The sequence below is a fragment of the Stenella coeruleoalba genome (genome assembly GCF_951394435.1).
Source record: "Stenella coeruleoalba genome assembly, chromosome: 12".
Classification (NCBI taxonomy): domain Eukaryota; kingdom Metazoa; phylum Chordata; class Mammalia; order Artiodactyla; family Delphinidae; genus Stenella; species Stenella coeruleoalba.
Genome location: NC_137158.1, coordinates 50372885 through 50395584, shown reverse-complemented (window position 1 = coordinate 50395584; position 22700 = coordinate 50372885). Strand labels below are relative to the sequence as shown.

At 37.0% G+C, this 22700-nt stretch overlaps 1 long non-coding RNA gene across 1 annotated transcript in view; it reads right to left on the bottom strand.

Annotated features, from left to right (window-relative positions):
* Positions 1-961: 961 nt before the first annotated feature.
* LOC307195528 overlaps positions 962-22700 on the bottom strand; it is a 719283-nt gene continuing 697544 nt past the window's right edge. The window contains exon 11 of the long non-coding RNA XR_013830858.1: positions 962-1182. This is a non-coding gene — a long non-coding RNA (uncharacterized lncRNA). The remainder of the gene's footprint in view (positions 1183-22700) is intronic.

Here is a 22700-nt window from a genome sequence, read left to right as displayed (position 1 = left end):
CAGAGCCTGGCAGATTCCAGAGCTAAGCATCCCAAGAGACCAAAATGAAAAGAGTTAGGCAGAACAAGAGTATTAGCTCCTAGAATTAACTGAGTTTGGTAAGGCTGCAGCATCTAAGATCAATTTACAAAGTCAATCATATTTCTATCTTATACTAATGAATAATCAGAAATTAAATTAAAAAATACTTATAAGAAATTAAATTAAAAATACTCAGAAATTAAATTTAAAAATACTTAAATTAAAATAATACATATTTTCATACATACAAAATATGAAATACATGGGAATAAATTTGACAAAAGATGTGCAAGGCTTGTTTACTGAAAAGTACAGGCATCACAGAGAGAAATTAAATAAGACCTAAATAAAGGGAGAGATGCATGCTCAGAGGTCAAAAACCTCAATATTATTAAGATGTTAATTCTCCAACTATCGACCTATAGATTCAATGCAATTCTAATCAAAATTACAGAGGACATTTTTGAAAAATAAATTGACAAGCTTCTTTTAAATTTTACTTTGAAACGCAAAAGTCATAGACAACTAACCCAACTTTGAAAAAAACGAAAAATGTTGGAGCACTTAAAAAAAAGCTACCTTAGGAGGCTTCTGGGAAGATGGTGGAAGAGTAAGACGCGGAGATCACCTTCCTCCCCACAGATACACCAGAAATACATCTACACGAGGAACAACTCCTACAGAACACCTACTGAACGCTGACAGAAGACCTCAGACCTCCCAAAAGGCAAGAAACCCCCCATGTACCTGGGTAGGGCAAAAAAAAAAAAAGAATAAACAGAGACACAAGGATAGGGACGGGGCCTGCACCAGTGGGAGGGAGCTGTGAAGGACGAAAGGTTTCCACACACTAGGAAGCGCCTTCGCGGGCAGAGACTGCGGGTGGCGGAGGGGGAAGCTTCGGAGCCACGGAGGAGAGCGCAGCAACAGAGGTGTGGAGGGCAAAGTGGAGAGATTCCCGCACAGAGGATCAGGGCCAACCTGCACTCACCAGCCAGAGAGGCTTGTTTGCTCACCCGCCGGGGTGGGTGGGGCTGGAAGTTGAGTCTCAGGCTTCGGTGGGAGTGCCGGGAGAGGACTGCGGTTGGCAGCGTGAACACAGCCTGCAGGGGGTTAGTGCGCCATGGCTAGCCGGGAGGGAGTCCGGGGAAAAGTCTGGACCTGCCGAAGAGGCAAGAGACTTTTTCTTCCCACTTTCTTTCCTGGTGCGTGAGGAGAGGGGCATGAGATGCTAAAGCTGCTGCTGCCGCCACCAAGAAGCCTGTGTGCGAGCACAGGTCACTATCCACACCCCCCTTCCGGGGAGCCTGTGCAACCCGCCACTGCCAGGGTCCCGGGATCCAGGGACAACTCCCCCAGGAGAATGCACGGCGCACCTCAGGCTGGTGCAACGTCACGCCAGCCTCTGCCGCTGCAGGCTTGACCTGCACTCCGTGCCCCTCCCTCGCCCCGGCCTGAGTGAGCCAGAGCCCCTGAATCAGCGTCTCCCTTAACCCCGTCCTGTCTGAGTGAAGAACGGACGACCTCCGGCGACCTACACGCAGAGGCGGGGCCAAATCCAAAGCTGAGCCCTGGGAGCTGTGAGACCAAAGAAGAGAAAGGGAAATCTCTCCCAGCAGCCTCAGAAGCAGTGGATTAAAGCTCCACAATCAGCTTGATGTACCCTGCATCTGTGGAATAAATGAATAGATAACGAATCATCCCAAATTAAGGAGGTGGACTTTGAGAGCAAAATTTATGATTTTTTCCCCTTTTCCTCTTTTTGTGAGTGTGTATGTGTATGCTTCTGTGTGAGATTTTGTCTGTATAGCTTTGCTTCCACCATTTGTCCTAGGGTTCTATCTGTCCGTTTTTTTTAAATTATTTTTTTCTCGATTATTTTTTATTTTAATAACTTTATTATATTTTATCTTAATTTATTTTATTTTACTTTATCTTCTTTCTTTCTTTTTTTCCTTCCTGCCCTCCTTCCTTCCTCCCTCCGTCCCTCCTCTTTCTTTCTTTCTTTCTCTTTCTTCTTTTTCACACTTTTATTCTGAGCCGTGTGGATGAAAGGCTCTTGGTGCTACAGCCAGGAGTCAGTGCTGTGCCTCTGAGGTGGGAGAGCCAACTTCAGGACACTGGTCCACAAGAGACCTCCCAGCTCCACATAATATCAAGCGATGAAAATCTCCCAGAGATCTCCATCTCAACACCAGCACCCAGCTTCACTCAATGATCAGCAAGCTACAGTGCTGGACATCCTATGCCAAACAAATAGCAAGACAGGAACACAACCCCACCCATTAGCAGAGAGGCTGCCTAAAATCATAATAAGGCCACAGACACCCCAAAACACACCACCAGAGGTGGACCTGCCCACCAGAAAGACAAGATCCAGCCTCATCCACCACAACACAGGCACTAGTCCCCTCCACCAGGAAGGCTACACAACCCACTTAACCAAACTTAGCCACTGGGGACAGACACCAAAAACAACGGGAACTATGAACCTGCAGCCTGCAGAAAGGAGACCCCAAACACAGTAAGATAAGCAAAATGATAAGACAGAGAAACACACAGCAGATGAAGGAGCAAGATAAAAACCCACCAGACCTAACAAATGAAGAGGAAATAGGCAGTCCACCTGAAAAAGAATGCAGAATAATGATAGTAAAGATGATCCAAAATCTTGGAAACAGAATAGACAAAATGCAACAAACATTTAACAAGGACCTAGAAGAACTAAAGATGAAACAAACAACGATGAACAACACAATAAATGAAATTAAAAATACTCTAGATGGGATCAATAGCAGAATAACTGAGGCAGAAGAACGGATAAGTGACCTGGAAGATAAAATAGTGGAAATAACTACTGCAGAGAAGAATAAAGAAAAAAGAATGAAAAGAACTGAGGACAGTCTCAGAGACCTCTGGGACAACATTAAATGCACCAACATTCAAATTATAGGGGTTCCAGAAGAAGAAGAGAAAAAGAAAGGGACTGAGAAAATATTTGAAGAGATTATAGTTGAAAACTTCCCTAATATGGGAAAGGAAATAGTTAATCAAGTCCATGAAGCACAGAGAGTCCCATACAGGATAAATCCAAGGAGAAATACACCAAGACACATACTAATCAAAATGTCAAAAATTAAATACAACGAAAACATATTAAAAGCAGCAAGGGAAAAACAAGTAACACACAAGGGAATCCCCATAAAGTTAACAGCTGATCTTTCAGCAGAAACTCTGCAAGCCAGAAGGGACTGGCAGGACATATTTAAAGTGATGAAGGAGACAAAACTACAACCAAGACTACTCTACCCAGCAAGGATCTCATTCAGATTCGATGGAGAAATTAAAACCTTTACAGAGAAGCAAAAGCTGAGAGAGGTCAGCACCACCAAACCAACTTTACAACAACTGCTAAAGGAACTTCTCTAGGCAAGAAACACAAGAGAAGGAAAAGACCTACAATAACGAACCCAAAACAATTAAGAAAATGGTAATAGGAACATACATATCGATAATTACCTTACATGTAAATGGACTAAATGCTCCCACCAAAAGACATAGATTGGCTGAATGGATACAAAAACAAGACCCATATATTGGCTGTCTACAAGAGACCCACTTCAGACCTAGAGAAACATACAGACTGAAAGTAAAGGGATGGAAAAAGATATTTTAGGCAAATGGAAACCAAAGAAAGCTGGAGTAGCAATTCTCATATCAGACATAACAGACTTTAAAATGAAGACTATTAGAAGACACAAAGAAGGACACTACATAATGTTCAAGGAATCGATCCAACAAGAAGATATAACAATTGTAAATATTTATGCACCCAACATAGGAGCACCTCAATACATAAGGCAAATACTAAAAGCCATAAAAGGGGAAACTGACAGTAACACATTCATAGTAGGGGACTTTAACACCCACTCTCACCAATGGACAGATCCAAAATGAAAATAAATAAGGAAACACAAGCTTTAAATGATACATTAAACACAATGGACTTAATGGATATTTATAGGATATTCCACCCAAAAACAACAGAATACACATTTTTCTCAAGTGCTCATGGGACATTCTCCAGGATAGATCACATCTTGGGTCACAAATCAAGCCTTGGTAAATTTAAGAAAATTGAAATTGTATCAAGTATCTTTTCTAACCACAACGCTATGAGACTAGATATCAATTACAGGAAATGATCTGTAAAAAATACAAACACATGGAGGCTAAACAATACACTACTTAATAACGAAGTGATCACTGAAGAAATCAAAGAGAAAATCTAAAAATACCTAGAAACAAATGACAATGGAGAAACGACAACCCAAAATCTATGGGATGCGGCAAAAGCAGTTCTAAGAGGGAAGTTTATAGCAATACAATCCTACCTTAAGAAACAGGAAACATCTTGAATAAACAACCTAACCTTGCACCTAAAGCAATTAGAGAAAGAAGAACAAAAAAACCCCAAAGTTAGTAGAAGGAAAGAAGTCATAAAAATCAGATCAGAAATAAATGAAAAAGAGATGAAGGAAATGATAGCAAAGATCAATAAAACTAAAAGCTGGTTCTTTTGAGAAGATAAACAAAATTGATAAACCATTAGCCTGACTCAGCAAGAAAAAAAGGGAGAAGACTCAAATCAATAGAATTAGAAATGAAAAAGGAGAAGTAACAACTGACACTGCAGAAATACAAAAGATCATGAGAGATTACTACAAGCAACTCTATGCCAATAATATGGACAATCTGGAAGAAATGGACAAATTGTTAGAAATGCACAATCTGCCAAGACTGAATCAGGAAGAAATAGAAAATATGAACAGACCAATCACAAGCACTGAAATAGAAACTGTGATTAAAACTCTTCCAACAAACAAAAGCCCAGGACCAGATGGCTTCACAGGCGAATTCTATCAAACATTTAGAGAAGAGCTAACACCTATCCTTCTTAAACTCTTCCAAAATATAGCAGAGGGAGGAACACTCCCAAACTCAGTCTATGAGGCCACCATCACCCTGATACCAAAACTGGACAAAGACGTCACAAAGAAAGAAAACTACAGGCCAATATCACTGATGAACATAGATGCAAAAATCCTCAACAAAATACTAGCAAACAGAATCCAACAGCACATTAAACGGATCATACATCATGATCAAGTGGGGTTTATTCCAGGAATGCAAGGATTCTTCAATATACGCAAATCAATCAACGTGATACACCATATTAACAAATTGAAGGAGAAAAACCATACAATCATCTCAATAGATGCAGAGAAAGCTTTCGACAAAATTCAACACCCATTTATGATAAAAACCCTGCAGAAAGTAGGCATCGAGGGAACTTTCCTCAACATAATAAAGGCCATATATGACAAACCCACAGCCAACATCATTCTCAATGGTGAAAAACTGAAAGCATTTCCACGAAGATCAGGAAAAACGACAAGGTTGCCCACTCTCACCACTCTTATTCAACATAGTTTTGCAAGTTTAGCTACAGCAATCAGAGAAGAAAAGGAAATAAAAGGAATCCAAATTGGAAAAGAAGTAAATCTGTCACTGTTTGCAGATGACATGATACTATACATAGAGAATCCTAAAGATGCTACCAGAAAACTACTAGAGCTAATCAATGAATTTGGTGAACAGAAATCTCTCGCACTTCTATACACTAATGATGAAAAATCTGAAAGTGAAATCAAGAAAACACTCCCATTTACCATTGCAACAAAAAGAATAAAATACCTAGGAATAAACATACCTAAGGAGACAAAAGACCTGTATGCAGAAAATTATAAGACACTGATGAAAGAAATTAAAGATGATACAAATAGATGGAGAGATACAATGTTTCTGGATTGGAAGAATCAACATTGTGAAAATGACTCTACTACCCAAAGCAATCTACAGATTCAATGCAATCCCTATCAAACTACCACTGGCAGTTTTCACAGAACTAGAACAAAAAATTTCACAATTTGTATGGAAACACAAAAGACCCCGAATAGCCAAAGCAATCTTGAGAACGAAAAACGGAGGTGGAGGTATCAGGCTCCCTAACTTCAGACTATACTACAAAGCTACAGTAATCAAGACAGTATGGTACTGGCACAAAAACAGAAAGATAGATCAATGGAACAGGATAGAGAGCCCAGAGATAAACGCACGCACATATGGTCACCTTATCTTTGATAAAGGAGGCAGAAATGTACAGTGGAGAAAGGACAGCCTCTTCAATAAGTGGTGCTGGGAAAACTGGACAGATACATGTAAAAGTATGAGATTAGATCACTCCCTAACACCATACACAAAAATAAGCTCAAAATGGATTAAAGACCTAAATTTAAGGCCAGAAACTATCAAACTCTTATAGGAAAACACAGGCAGAACACTCTATGACATAAATCACAGCAAGATCTTTTTTGACCCACCTCCTAGAGAAATGGAAATAAAAACAAAACAAATGGGACCTAATGATACTTCAAAGCTTTTGCACAGCAAAGGAAACCATAAACAAGACCAAAAGACAACCTTCAGAATGGGAGAAAACATTTGCAAATGAAGCAACTGACAAAGTATTAAAATCCAAAATTTATAAGCAGCTCATGCAGCTCAATAACAAAAAAACAAACAACCCAATCCAAAAATGGGCAGAAGACCTAAATAGACAGTTCTCCAAAGAAGATATACAGACTGCTAACAAACACATGAAAGAATGCTCATCATTAATCATTAGTGAAATGCAAATCAAAACTACAATGAGTATCATTTCACACCAGTCAGAATGGCCATCATCAAAAACTCTAGAAACAATAAATGCTGTAGAGGGTGTGGAGAAAAGGGAACCCTCCTGCACTGTTGGTGGGAATGTAAATTGATACAGCCACTGTAGAGAACAGTATAGAGGTTCCTTGAAAAACTACAAATAGAACTACCATAAGACCCAGCAATCCCACTACTGGGCATACGCCCTGAGAAAACCATAATTCAAAAAGAGTCATGTACAAAAATGTTCATCGCAGCTCTATTTACAATAGCCCGGAGATGGAAACAACCTAAGTGTCCATCATCGGATGAATGGATAAAGAAAATATGCCACAAATATACAATGTAATATTACTCAGCCATAAAAAGAAATGACATTGAGCTATTTGTAATGAGGTGGATAGACCTAGAGTCTGTCATACAGAGTGAAGTAAGTCATAAAGAGAAAGACAAATACCATATGCTAACACATATATGGAATTTAAGAAAAAAAATGTCATGAAGAACCTAGGGGTAAGACAGGAATAAAGACACAGACCTACTAGAGAATGGACTTAAGGATATGGGGAGTGGGAAGGGTAAGCTGTGACAAAGCGAGAGAGAGGCATGGACATATATACACTACCAAACATAAGGTAGACAGCTAGTGGGAAGCAGCCGCATAGCACAGGGAGATCAGCTCGGTGCTTTGTGACCGCCTGGAGGGGTGGGGTAGGGAGGGTGGGAGGGAGGGAGATGCAAGAGGGAAGAGATATGGGAACATATGTATATGTATAACTGATTCACTTTGTTATAAAGCAGAAACTAACACACCATTGTAAAGCACATACTTTATACTCCAATAAAGATGTAAAAAATAAATAAATAAAGGCTATTCCCATCCAAAAAAAAAAAAAAGCTACCGTATCTCAACAGTTATAAAGCTATGGTAATAAAAATTGTGTGGGTCACATATTAAAAGAAACATCAATGGAACAGAATAGAACTATATATAAAAGTCAGCTGATTGTTGAGAAAGATGTGAAATTGATTCAATGGGAAAGATAATCCAATCAAATTATTTTGACCTGTGCAAAACAAAACTTCCATAATTACCTCTTTCACACAAATACAGAAACTGACTCATAATCAATCACAGGACTCTATATAAGATTTTAAAACTACAAAATTTCTAGGAGAGAATACAAGAACAAATCTTAGAAACCTTAGGTTTGGAAAAGATTTCTTAAATATATACCAAAAAGATTGGATTTATAAAAGAAAAATTCAGTAGATTGTTAATCAAAAAAAAATTTTTTTTGCTCTTCAAAAGAGACCACTAAGAAAATAAGAAGACAAGCCACAACCTCAAAGAAAATATTTGCAAAACTCATATATGACATAGGATTTGTATCAAGAATATATGAAGAGGTCTTATAATTGAGTAATTAGAAAATAAACACAATAAAAATAAATAGGCACAGAATTTGAGTAGGTATTTCACCAAGGAAATTATATGGAAGGTGCTATGGACTGAACTGTGTCCCCTACAAAATTCATATGTTGAAGCCTTAACTCCCAATGTGGCTCTATTTGGAATAAGGAAATAACTAAGGTTAAATTAGATCATAAAATGGAACCCTGATCTATTAGAATTAGTGTTCTTTTTGTAAGAGGAGAACAGAGAGCTCACTCCCTCTCTCCCTGCCATGTGAGGACACAGCAAAAGGTAATTTTCTGCACCCCAAGAAGAGAGCTCTCACTGGACACCAAATCAGTTGGCACCTTGATCTTGGACTTCCCAATTTCCAGAACTATGAAAAATAAATTCCTGTTGTTTAAGCCACCTGGTCTATGATGTCTTGTTATGACTGCCGAAGCAGACTAAGACAGAGGGAAAATAAGCACAACAAGACATATTTAACATCATTTGTCATTAAGGAAATAAAACTGCAAGAGATATGAGTACACACACCAAAATGGCTCAAATTAAAAACACTGACCTGACCAAGTGTAAAAAATGTGGAGTAACTAGTAACTAGTCTCAAGCCTGCTAGGTTAACTCTTTCCTGCACATAGCCCAAACCAAAGAACTTGAAAAATCAATGACTTAGTGAATTTTACCTATAAGGGCTTGCATGTATTAATGTGTTTCTACTGTAAGTCAATGTTATTACTTCATAAAATTTTGACTTTAAGTATGTTAATTTACCTTAATTTATCACACTCAAAATTTTACTCTTTCGACCAACAGAGATAAAAGCAAATTAAAAATGACAGATATTCAAAAGTGCATTTATCTTTTTATGGGAATTTGATATTATTTTTGTATTTATAGTGGAATTTTTAGTATTCATTCTAGAATTTGCAGTTCCCAAACAAACTCAGAAATCTTCAAGGACTTCTGAGTCATACAAAGCTTTTTTTCCTTTTTTTAAAAAAAAAATGTATTTTATTGAAGTATAGTTGATTTACAATGTTGTGTTAATTTCTACTGTACAGCAAAGTGACTCTGGTATGTATGTATGTATGTATGTGTGTGTATATATATATATATATATATATATATATATATATATATATATATATATATACACACACACACACACACACACATTCTTTTTTATATTCTTTTCCATTATGGGTTATCTCAGGATATTGGATATAGTTCCCTGTGCTATACAGTAGGACCTTGTTTATCCATTCTATATATAATATTGCAGTTTGCATCTGCTAATCCCAAACTCCCAGTTCATCCCTCCCCCCCTCACCCTCTGCCTTGGCAACCACGAGTCTGTTCTCTATGTCTGTGTGACTCACACAAATCTTGACAGTACTCAACATCCATATCCTGTCCTTCCCAAAACTTTTCTCTCATTTATCTTATGATACAGAACAAATATTTTTGAATATGAGGCAATTTATATCTACCTATTAGAGTGTACCATATGCTTCTTGAAATATTTCTTTGCATATGATTTTTATTTTTTCCCTAGCAGTTACTAAAATTCCAGAAATTTTAATGTATTTCCCTCCCCAATCTTAAGAATCACCCCAAGTAAGAAATGTTTCCATTTTGTTTCTCCAAAGTATGGGTTCATAGTAAAGCCTTAGGATGCTTAAATGTCTTCACATGTAATCCTGCTCACACTTCCCAATCCAGATGGTCATATCTTCACATTTAATGAGAAAAATGGTGATGTTTAAGTATTGGGTATGTCAGAGAATTACTTTGTGGAGAGAAATACAATTTCTCTTAAAGTGGCAGGTAAAAATAGAAAGCATGGCATTTATCAATCACAATAACAATCACTGAACTTTAGAAAATGAAACAAGGGGACAGACAAAGCTCTTAAAATAAATAAAAATATATAAACTATTTAGAAGTAATTGAACAAACTACGTATGCAGGTGCTTTTGGAATTCAATCAAATACTATTTTTTTAAACAGTTGTTAAGTATTTGAATAACTAGAATTAGGTGGATGTTGGGGCAACCTCATAGAAGTGTATAATGGTTAAGCATCTTCTTAAGGTAATTTATTTTTTGAGAAAATTTTGCATTGTGGAAGCATAGAAATATTTATAGTCTTTTAAATCAGGGACTGCTCACTTACTGACAGTGAGTCAACTTCAAAGATTTTTTTTCTTTGTCATTAACGACTTTGGGGATGGCTGAAGGCCATTAAAATAGTCACATTTTAAATCCCTGGTAGGCTTTCTAATTACCTCTGCTCTCTCAATTGCTGCAGTTTTAAAACATATTGTATTTCCTTCACTTTTACAGAGCTGTCATAAAACAATGTGTCCATGTCTAAAATGCAGTAATGAAGGGGTAGATCAGTGGCCATAAGCAATTTGGAATTCCACTGTATTTACAGTCATATAACTGAGCCATTTGAATTGGATCTTTCGAACTAATGCTATAGCTATCTTATTATATGGTTCCAAATAATGTGACAGGCTATCATTTGTCTCAATAAATTGTTGGCAATTATGACTGACAAGCAGATTAGAATAAAGCCAGAAGCAGAAATATCTAATAAACAAGGACTACTACTTATGAATATAATTGTGCAGTTTTCAGTTTCCAGTAACCCAAGGACTAGAATAACAGACCCAGGAGTGTGGTAAGAAGTTCATCATAAAAGCTGTCATTTTGTTATTGCATCTGGAGGTACAACCCAATTTTTTCAAAGATAATATCTCTATGCAGTATGAAATGTTGTATAATAAAAATAATAAATCGCACTGTTATCTTTGTATCACTGGGTCACTTAGCAAGAAATAAAACCAGAGAAGCCTAAGTAAAGAGTAGAAACCGTATTGTTCCAAAAGTCAGAATAATTTCCTTCATTCTGTTTAAATTGCTCATATAAAAATAAAGTTGATTTGTATTATGATCATAAACTTCCCTTAAAGAAGAGATTAAAGCTATGCTGAGGCTGCTTGTTTGAGCATATGCAATGCCTTGCTTAATATACAAATATTTCATTTCTTGACTAAATTCACATTTTTTCATCATTACCTGTGATGTTTTCTCCTTCTGAAGATGACTTTGAAAAGGCTAGTAAACTCAAAAATCAATGTAGCACTTTCACTAATAACTCCTCAAAACATGCTTAGAGCTATTAATCATTTACAGAAAAACTTCTGAAGCCTAAGTATCATGTATTCCAAATTTCATAATACATTAAATAATATGAATACATGTCATGTACATATTGTGTGTAGCCTAGAAAAGATTAAAAATTCACTTTCAATGATTATTGGTAATGAAAATGAGCATAATAATAAATGTAATATGTTTGTGGCACTTTTTACAATAGTTCTCAAATAATATGTTGTTTAATATCTACTCTCCCATTAGACTGCAAGTTTTATGAGTGCGTTCGAACTGTGTGCCCTTCTTCACCGCAATACCCTCATTGCATGACACTGTATGACAGTGTCTGTTATCAATGTTCTCAATAATATTTATTGAATTACCTAAGAAAGAAATAGTTACTCTTCCATAAGGAAGCCTCATTTATGAGTAAGCTGATCACTCGGTTTCACCTCTTGGTTCTCAGACCATACTCTACACTATTTGTGAACAGAGCATAATACGGTTGTTAACTTACAATGTGCAGAAATTATACAGGGTCAGATAATTGCTGGGAATTCACAAGGTATACTCACATAGGCTTCACTAACGGTAAAAGATGTGCTACAACATAAGAAAGAAAGTGCAGGCAAACACAGAAAAGCTGAAAAACTTCCAGGCATTGTTCCCTGGGTCCTTTGCACAGAATGCACTTCAGTCTTGCGAGTTTGAACTACCTAGATACGTACAAGTGATTTTGTTCTCAGGAAACTCAAGGTATGAGTTTACCAAGGGGTATTGTACTGCACTGGTCTGTGTAACAAGTTAAATCAGGTGCAAACTACCCTTCAGTAAAATTTTATAAACAATGTAAGTAATCTAGTACAGGATGCCTCAGGGGACTTTCAGATTTTAAACAAATCATTATAAATCACTAACTGCTACATTTCACCCTTATTTTGGCCAACAAATGCCATGGCTCCAGGCATCCTTGGAGATAAGCATAGATCCAACAAGGACTAGCTTCCTTGCACCAGGTGTACACCACATCCTGAAGGATAGCTTCCCATGCTGGCAGTGTCGTCTTCAAGCTGATACTTCAAAGGCACCTTCAAAAGTCTGTTTCATTACTCAAATAGTCTGGCAGCTCCTGGACTGTGTAGTATTTAATAGGACAATTGGGTCCCATGGTCATAGATGCACACTCTACTTTATTTGCTGTAAAACAAATGTGTGCTCCCTTGGTCCACATGGTTTTATATGGTGCTCCATTTCAGTGAATAAGATACTCTGTAAGTTCTCAAATAGTGTGCCTATTTAACATCCTTTAAATTCTTCTCAGATAAATTTGACTTGAGTTTTCTTGTTTTCAAAGTCTGTAGTCACATATGTAGATAATTTTTTGGTTTTGTCTTACTGGCCATTAATCTTATACTATATGGATCTTATTCATTTCATGCCAAGAGAAAAACTTTATTTCTCTTATTTATATAATTTCATTACAATGTCCCTTATTGAAAGACATTTTCAAATTCATTCGGAGAGAAAAGTTTCATTTCCAATATATGGCCTACCTTTCTCAACAGAAATCATCTAAATATATTCTTTGATTTCTTAATTAATTATCAGGAAGTAAGATACTGTAAGTTTTTCTTTGACTTGTCTGTGCCAGAACTCTCTCTCTAATCTGTATCACACATCTTTCCACCTCACTCCTTTAGCTTTAGCCACAGTGGAAACACCAAGCTATTCCGTGGGCTTTGCACTTGCTCTTGCCTCTAGTTGGAACGTTCTTTCTCACATATTTGCCTAACTTGGTCCCTGATTTCATTCAGGCCTCTGCTGGAAGGCTCCCTCCTTAGAAAGAGACTTCCTGATAATCCTGTCTGAAATATAATATTGCTATCATTCCTCAACCCCTTACTTTGCTACTTTTTAAAATTGACATTGTTTTGAACAGGGTTCCCATGACCAACAATTCATTCAGTAATTTGCTGCAAGGCCTTGCAGGACTGGAAGTAGTCATTCTCAAGGTTATAGTTTATTACATTAAAAGTTTACAGAGCAGGTTCAACAAGGAAAAATGATGAATCAGGTGGTGTCTGGAGGAGATCAGGTGCAGGCTTCTGCAGTTTGCTCCCTTAGAGGTCATACAAGATACACTTATTCCTCTAGCAATGAACTGAAACAACACACATGAGACGTTTCTGTCCAGGGATGCCAGCTTGAGCCTCAGAATCCAGGCTTCATATAGAGGGCTGCTCACACAGGCACATAGCACTTGTGCAAGCAGCCAGCCATAATTACTGAAATTCCAGACCCAGGAGGAAAGCAAGAGTCCACCATATATCATATTGCTTCCACAAAAAAAGCTGGTACAGTACGGTTCAGTGCCACAGGCACTGAAAACAACCTTACCAATTGGTAGCACAGACACTTTTCCAAAGGTTAAGTTCCCAGGGCCAGCCAGGGGTCACCCACACAAGCAAGCTCTCGTGAAGTTAGAAGAGGGGAGCAACATCAGGTCCACTACATTAACTCTTCTCTGGTGAGGAACGTTATCACCACTTGACCTATTATATGTGTATTAGTTTATTAGTTTAAATGTCTACCTCTCCTGCTAGACTCTAAACTCCGTGAGGACAGGGACTTTGTCTCTTTTGTTCAACACCATTATCTCTTATGTTTAGGACAGTGAGTGGTATAGAGGAGTCATTTCAAAGTACTTATTAAATGCAAAAAAGGAATGAACACTCATTGACCTCAGCTTGGTAGGATATATAATATGAAAGACGAAAAAGGGATAAAGATATTGCAGAAGAAGGGGATGTTGGGAGTGATGATTTTATACGTATTGGAAAAGAGATGTGAGTACTTGTGCCTCATTTTGCTCCAAAAAAATAAAGTGAAAATTCAATGCCAGGAAGTAACCTAAACAAAGTAGGTAACAATAATGAAATGTTAGGAAATGGGAGGTGATTATTAGAAGAAAAGGGAACAGCTGTTCACCATATTTTCTGAAATGAGAAAATGGGCTTTAATTTCAAGTTAAATTCATATATGACAAAAGAAAAATGGTTAGGGATGTCAGGGAGCTAAAGTACTTACAGGGAGAGGGTTGAAATCTTTATAGAAACCATTACAGAAAGAAAATATCACTTTTTATCCTGGGGTCTTTAGCTCTGATTTTACCACATTATGGAGTAGACTAACTGATGCTTTTCAAGACCTCTTCAGATCAGAGATTACTGAAATATTCCCATTCCGTCTTCCAACAGTGGCTGTATATATGATAAATATTATTCAGGAATGCATAAGGCATAAAGAAGCATAAAATGCATAGTTCCTCATAGTTTGAGATAAAAAGCAATTTTGAAATTTTGCACAGATATTTCTTTGCTTTTTCAAACTCTGATGTTAATTTATGCTTACTGAAACAAAATACGATGTCTTTGCTGAATCTTGAGTTTAAGGATGTGAGGTGTAAATGATGGAAGAAACTAAATGAAGTAAAATAAGGGATAAAGAAAACTGATGTGCATCTCACAAAAAGTCACATAATTAAAAAAATAAAAAATGATAAATTGCAAATATTGGAAGAAAATAACCTTTATAATTATTGTAGTTGAAAAATAGGACACATGCTATTATATGGATAATTTAGATGTGTTCCATAAATATTATTGATATTGCTATCTATATTTTTTTTTGTAAAAGTAATCTCAGTGAATTTTACCAAGAACTGTTTGATATAACCTACACTTAAAGAAGATAACAATAAAAAGCAGTTTTTAAGGCATCTTAAGAATGTCGAGATTTTATCTACCTGTGTGGATTCTTCTAAAAGTTATTAAAAAACAAAAGAAAAACTGTAAACCTTTCACAAAAGTGCACATTAGAGGTGGGTGATAAAAAGCAAAAATCCCTGAGCTGTTTTGAAGACATCCCTCATACCTAAACACAATGAAGCAGAACAAATGAACTTTCAGCCTTTCCTTGGAAAGAATGAATGATCAGCGATAAGCAACATTTCACAGGAAATACCTTAGTAAGAGAACAGAGAATGCAAGTCTCCTATAGCCCTCAAACATTCACTCCTCAACACCTTTCATCCATTATGCCTCCTGTTTCACTCCCTTTAATTGCAAGCACAAGTTAAACTCTTTTCCTTAAAAAATAGTCCAGAGTCTAGGAACACACAAAGAGAATAAATACAGATTCCTCAAATTAACAGAATAAAAACTTCCCTTTATCCTGTCCAAAGTTGAATATTTTATAAAGACAGTGGTAATTAGGATTGGTGGTGTGTACTTTGTGGGTATGGGCTGTCTCTTAAATGTCAATCTGATTGAAAGTGCTGATTTATAAATACACGAAAAGGTATAATGCACATTTTATGCTGTCAAACTAATTAAACCTTGTGGCCACAAGGACTGGTCCTGGTCAGTCTGGGGATAAAACGTGGTCAAGAAAAATAACTTGACTAATTAGAAAAAATCATTACACGTATTTGCATGCTCCTGGAACAAAAGATTCTGTTCTAGGAAAGAAGTTGTATAGAGATGATGTGGAAAACCCACATTCCCTTCATTTTGATCATTAATAAACACTATTGGGCATCTCATGAGAATAAAGATTTGCCTACTGGCCTGATTCTGAGGATAATTAAATTCTGCATACCTAAAATTGCTCTCTGATTCCAGCTTGGAGAAGTCATTTCTTTTCTATTATGTACTGCTGTTCTAGGCTCTGTAACTCTAGTCGTTCAGCTCAGAGATAACTGCCTTTCAGTGGTGGGCAAAGTATTATTATGCTTCATACGCTACATAGTAAAACACTTTTATATGAAAATTTTTATCATTAATATAGATATTTTGTTCTATTTTCTAGAATGATATAGTTGAGAATATGTATTTACTACATCTTGAGGAAACAAAAATCAGCTAAATTTGCAACATGGTAAATATTTTATAACTCTCATATATATTTGATATAACCAAAATAAGTTATGTGAACAACCACATCAAATATAAATCATTTCCCTAAGAATTTAATATATTAATCAATTGCATTACATTTTTTAATAGGAGTGTTTAATATCAGATTCTCATCCTTCAAACATCACTGGTGTAGAATCTAGTTCATAGCAGCATCCTTGTTTTCTTCCTTAATTCAAACCAAGACTGATTTGAAGAGAGAAACCAGTTTTTCCTCCCAACAGCCCTCTTTCTCATTTCTATTTAAAGCAGAAACTATTACTCTCAGCAAAGTTAAAGCAAATGAGTAATGAGAAGAGTCTGGAAAGGCTGTTTCTTTGTGCTTGCAGTTCGTTATTAGCGCCTTGTCTGCCATTCCACCTTGTCTGGCATATGTTGCTATATGCCAGTATCTAGTTACGATGCTCCCCTGCCTGAAGTCTTTGGCATTATTGAGAGTGAAGTGTAAGTCTGAACATTCTAGCATCACGCAGTTAATTGACCAGGTGCATCTCATTAGAATGATTGGCAGATACATGATGGACCATTGGTGGGAACAGTGGTAACTGAGAAGTCCAGCCACCTAAACAACAGAGCAAGTTCTCCTATCTTCACCACTTTTCTCTTATCATCCAAGAGCTGTGCTGAGCAGACCACTGACATGTCTGCCTCCTGATGGAAGCATATACTGAATATCCGGGTTTAAAATCCAAAAATGGTATAAAGTTTGGTTTATATAAGTATAATTAAATGGAAGCTTTGTGATTATACTTGCTATTCTCCCCAAGAGTATTACCCCCATGCTATTGAAAGTCTGATAAAGTACCACGGCATGAAATTACACTATGTTCTTAATTCCACAAATGTATGTGTTGCCTAGTTTCAATTCCATTTTGCTTTGAAATTCAGTTTCATCTAAATCATAGGTTAAAGGGGACATTGAAAAGCAGTTTTATTATATTTCTAAGTTTCCAACAAAGTTAATGAAGCTCGATACTTCAGTTTGAAAATGAAGGAAAAAAAGTATGTTATTGTAGTTTCATTTTTAAACTGCTGCATAGAGCCAGGAGAAATTATTATAATATCCACATCCTATATACAAACACATACTAATTTTATGAAATTCCTTCCTTTAAAAAATTTTTAATATACATTTTGTTAGTACCTACCATCTAGGGACAAAGCAGTCTTGAATGCAAAATGCCTTGTAGAATAAGATGCATGTTCTTAAAAAATTTATTCAGAATAGCAAATAATTTTACTCTGCTACTTTTATTCAAATTTCTAATGAGGTTTCTGGGGATATCTACTTTCTTACATTTATGGTAAAAACATATTTGCACTTAATGTAACCATGATATTTTAAAAAATCAGAAAATTCGGGCTTCCCTGGTGGCGCAGTGGTTGAGAGTCCGCCTGCCGATGCAGGGGACACGGGTTCGTGCCCCGGTCTGGGAAGATCCCACATGCCGCGGAGCGGCTGGGCCCGTGAGCCATGGCCGCTGAGCCTGCGCGTCCCGAGCCTCTGCTCTGCAACGGGAGAGGCCACGACAGTGAGAGGCCCGTGTACCACAAATAAAGGGAGAAAAAAAAAATCAGAAAATTCATGTACATATTGTTAGTGTTTCACAATATGAATTGGAAATAAGTAAGAGCAGCTTATACTCAAATTTCACCACCTCTTTATGGACAACTTTGAAGACAGTAGGATTCAGAAGGGTATTCATTAAAACTATCCATCACATTCAAAACCCTTGATTTACACAGTGCTAGTTTCCAGAACAAAGAAATCACAAAGGGGATGAACATTTCACATGCTCTATTTATCAGCTGAGTGAGGGCCTTAAATATCATGATTTTGTCAGTAAAACACGAGAAGGTGCTCTCCTGAGTTCTGTTCCTGCTCATCTAGATGTCAACAAAATACTAGAATTATCATTATGAGTCTCTGACAACTATTATAAATGAACCAGAATTTGGAATCACAATGGTAAAGTTTTTTCACAGGATCTACTCAAGTTGATGCCCAAATCAACATATATACCTTATTTTATTCTCACTGGTGTAAGACAGCAGAATGAGACAGGTATCCAAAAGGTCAACCATATTGTTTCTTGAGTTTTAGAAACTATACTGAGTTTTTGAGTAATTTTGGATGCCCAGTAGGTTTTTAAACTTAGGTGATTTAACCAATAAAACATTGGTGGTCAGGTTTGTTCATGTGAACTTGGACAGATATTATTTTTGCTGAAACATATTACCATTTTATTTCCCTAAAGAAACCTCTAACATAGTCTGAATTACAAATGATATGATGTGATGTTGGTGATCAGCCTCTGAACAATACAGGATGGGAGCAGTGGATGGCATGTAGATGGGACACAGCTAGCCAGAGACAGATATTTTATACTCTTCTGTCCCCTTTCATATGTGTCTGAAATCCTCCTGAATAAACATTTTTTAAAAACAATCTTCTACCTTAGGGGTTGCAAACTGGTGGTCGCATGCTGGCTCTGGTCAGCCAACATTTGACCCACACAGTGCTTGAAAACTGGGAAAACCCACATAATAATCAGAGTTTCCAGATTTTCTTAAAAACTAAGATGTGGCAACGAGACAGTATTCCCTCATAATAAACACTTGAATAGTGCAGATAGCAGCCGCTTCCTGTAAGAAAGGACATGCATTTGCTGTAGCCCTGGAGCTCCCTAAGCCCTGGAGCTCCCTAAGTGTTATGTCTGACTGACATCACTTATGTGCATTGTCTCCCTGGCTCTTGAAACCACTTGAAAGTTTAAGTCGGGGAAAGATTTTTCACTTTCTTGTTGAAAGATGCTGCTACTGAGAACCATTCAGTTTTTTATTATGAAGAATACAGGCTCAATGTTACAATCTTTTAATTTTCAAGGAAATCTAGAAACTCAGGTTATATGATATTTCCCAGTTTACAAATAGTGTCCGGGTCAAATATCAGTCACAAAAGTGACGAGTAAATGAGAATATTTTCCAGTGTTCTTAGAGGCATACCCGAATCAATTTGATTGTCTATGAAAGGGCTAAAAATCAAATGCAATGGAGAATACCAAGAAGTTATTTTAGGTCCTGAAATACAGAAGAGAACAACCTTCCTCCTTACCATCCAAGATTTACATGGTGTGCATGAGAGCTTTTGTATCAGTTATTTACTCATTGAGGATTTGTGGTAATTGAAGTGGTTTATTCCTGAGCTTAAATGTTAATCTTGCTATGCTTCAGTCAAAATTTAATCAGCTACTCTGACTGCAGTGACATAATCACATACATATACACACAACACGCACACACCTTACTGCATAGTAAAATATATTTTCCATATCAAGAAACTGTAAATCAAGAATATAAAAGTGACAGGAAAAGAAAGAAATATACCAGTGTTGCAGGGAACAGAAGTAAAACAAGAAAAATGAGTTACAGATGTCATTATATATCATTTATGTTTAAAAGAACTTTTTGTAACATGAATATTCAACTACAAAGCCTTGTTATAAATCAGCCATCATCAGTGAGAGATTTATCTTGCTTGCCTGTGTAATATCATAACTCATTGCTTTATGGGAAGAAAACCATAGAGTAAATTGCTGAATTCATTAAAAACTTATATATTACTGTCTAGGAAAAGACCAATTGATTGAAAACTGCTAAACCAGCTAATAGTCAATTCTTTCACATAGAAATATTTTAATGAGCCTTTATTAAAATAGGTATTTCAGATGCAGTTACAAGAGATAAAATTATGCCATGTCAGGTTAACAATCTGTTATAGTTCACAGCATAATTTTTTGGGAGTTCAACATAAATACAGTGTTTTCTAAAATTTGGTGGTGAAGATTTTTATGCCATCCAGGCTGAGGGACTTTTCTCACTGAAGGAGTATGTATAGACAGGGAATTTCAGTACCAACACTGAACCCCATGCTTACGTTTGGATTAGGCCTACTCACTGTGTACTTTAAGTTTTATTCTCTGGCCATTGGGTCCAGGGAAACCCATTAGTATTTTTTTTTTAAGATGTTGGAGGTAGGAGTTTATTTATTAATTAATTTATTTTTGCTGTGTTGGGTCTTCGTTTCTGTGCGAGGGCTTTCTCTAGTTGTGGTAAGCGGGGGCCACTCTTCATCACGGTGCGTGGGCCTCTATCGCGGCCTCTCTTGTTGCGGAGCACAGGCTCCAGACCGCAGGCTCAGTAGTTGTGGCTCACGGGCCTAGCTGCTCCGCGGCATGTGGGATCCTCCCAGACCAGGGCTCAAACCCGTGTCCCCTGCATTAGCAGGCGGATCCTCAACCACTGGGCCACCAGGGAAGCCCCCCATTAGTATTTTGATTAGAAGGAGAGTGAAAGAGCTACAGGGTAGGTTTCTATGTATCCACTCAAGGAAATGAAAGAAATGCCAACCATGAAAACTTCCCCTCCCAGTTTACATAGTTCAAATGGCATTTATAGGGAGATATGTAACTCTTTTTGAATGTCATGCAGCTCCCTGAACAGACTTTTTAAAAAATAGTCATTCACTTCATACAAGCTAGTCTCTTTTTCTAGACTACTAAAGAAAATATTAAAAATTTACTTAGACTGTAGTACAAATAATTGTTTATGTTTAGTTGGAATTAAATCACTAATACATGTGTGCTATGACTACTTTTGCCTCTGCTGAAACCTAGAAATTGGGAAAAGACAACTGAAAAGGTAACTTCCAGGGTTAAATTAATAAAATACGGCTTTGATGTAGCAAAGATTTTAAGCTAAGCCGTCACTTGCTCTTTTCCATAACAAGGTAAGGTTACCTTAGTAGATGTATACAAATCTGTTAGGTACATCTTATAGGAGCAATTGGGAAGCAATTAAACTTTCAGTATGATGTACTAGTTTCAAAGCTGGATTTTTTTCTCCCAGAAGTTCCACTTTCTTTCTTCACCAATGCCAATCCTCACACTTTGAAAATGGTTTTTTAATTATCAGAATCATTAAGAAATGAGCTGCTACTTCAATCTTCTTAACAATGCTTATGAATTTTCTCATAGAGTGTACCTACAAAAGCCAAGGATAGGTACCTGAAATATCTTCAGTGGCTATCAGGATCAGATGTATTCATGGTTTTTAACTTAGCTAGAGACATAGCATGTTTAATTCTCCTGACTTTCTATCCATCCTCAGAAAAGACCAGCAGGCAATTTCAATGAGCTAAAGATAAGGATCATATTACACTGTTTATAGTCCTCATACATTTTCTCTTACTTTGTTTTACAATTTTGCCCCAAATAATGGTTATATAATTTTTTGGCCCCATCTATCATGGAAGATACTGTTTTGAAGGGATTTTGTTTTTCTAAATTCAGGGCTGATAATACTACTGACAGTAACCTCGCTGGGCTGCCCACAAGCACTGAATTGGGAAGACATTAATTCTGCCACTTACATTTAAAATGGACCAGAAAGTTCACTGTGTCACTGAGTGTCTGGAACAGGGTATGTCAGGCTGTGGGCATTTGAGTCACCTCATATTACCTCTGCTTTAAAGTATTCCATCTATTCTTATGATTCATTAATCAGAATATCTTTTGATAACTTTTGATAACAATGTGAATCAGCTATACATATACATATATCCCCATATCCCTTCACTCTTGCATGTCCCTCCCACCCTCCCTATCCCACCCCTCTAGGTGGTCACAAAGCACCGAGCTGATCTCCCTGTGCTATGCGGCTGCTTCCCACTAACTATTTTACATTAGGTAGTGTATAGTTGTCAATGCTACTCTCTCACTTCATCCCAGCTTACCCACCCCCCTCCCCGCATCCTCAAGTACATTCTCTACGTCTGCGTCTTTAATCCTGTTCTGCCCCTAGGTTCTTCAGAACCTTTTTTTTTTTTTTAGATTCCATATATATGTGTTAGCATATGGTATTTGTTTTCTTCTTTCTGACTTCACTCTGTATGACAGTCTCTAGGTCCATCCACCTCACTACAAATAACTAAATTTTCTTTCTTTTTATGGCTGAGTAATATTCCATTGTATATATGTGCCACTTCTTCTTTATCCATTCATCTGTCGATGGACACTTAGGTTGCCTCCATGTCCTGGCTATTGTAAACAGAGCTGCAGTGAACACTGTGGTACATGACTCTTTTTGAATTATGGTTTTCTCAGGGTATATACCCAGTAGTGGGATTGCTGGGTGGTATGGTAGTGCTATTTTTAGTTTTTTGAGGAACCTCCATACTGTTCTCCACAGTGGCTGTATCAATTTACATTCCCACAAACAGTGCAAGAGGATTCCCTTTTCTCCACACCCTCTCCAGCATTCACTGTTTGTAGATTTTTTGAT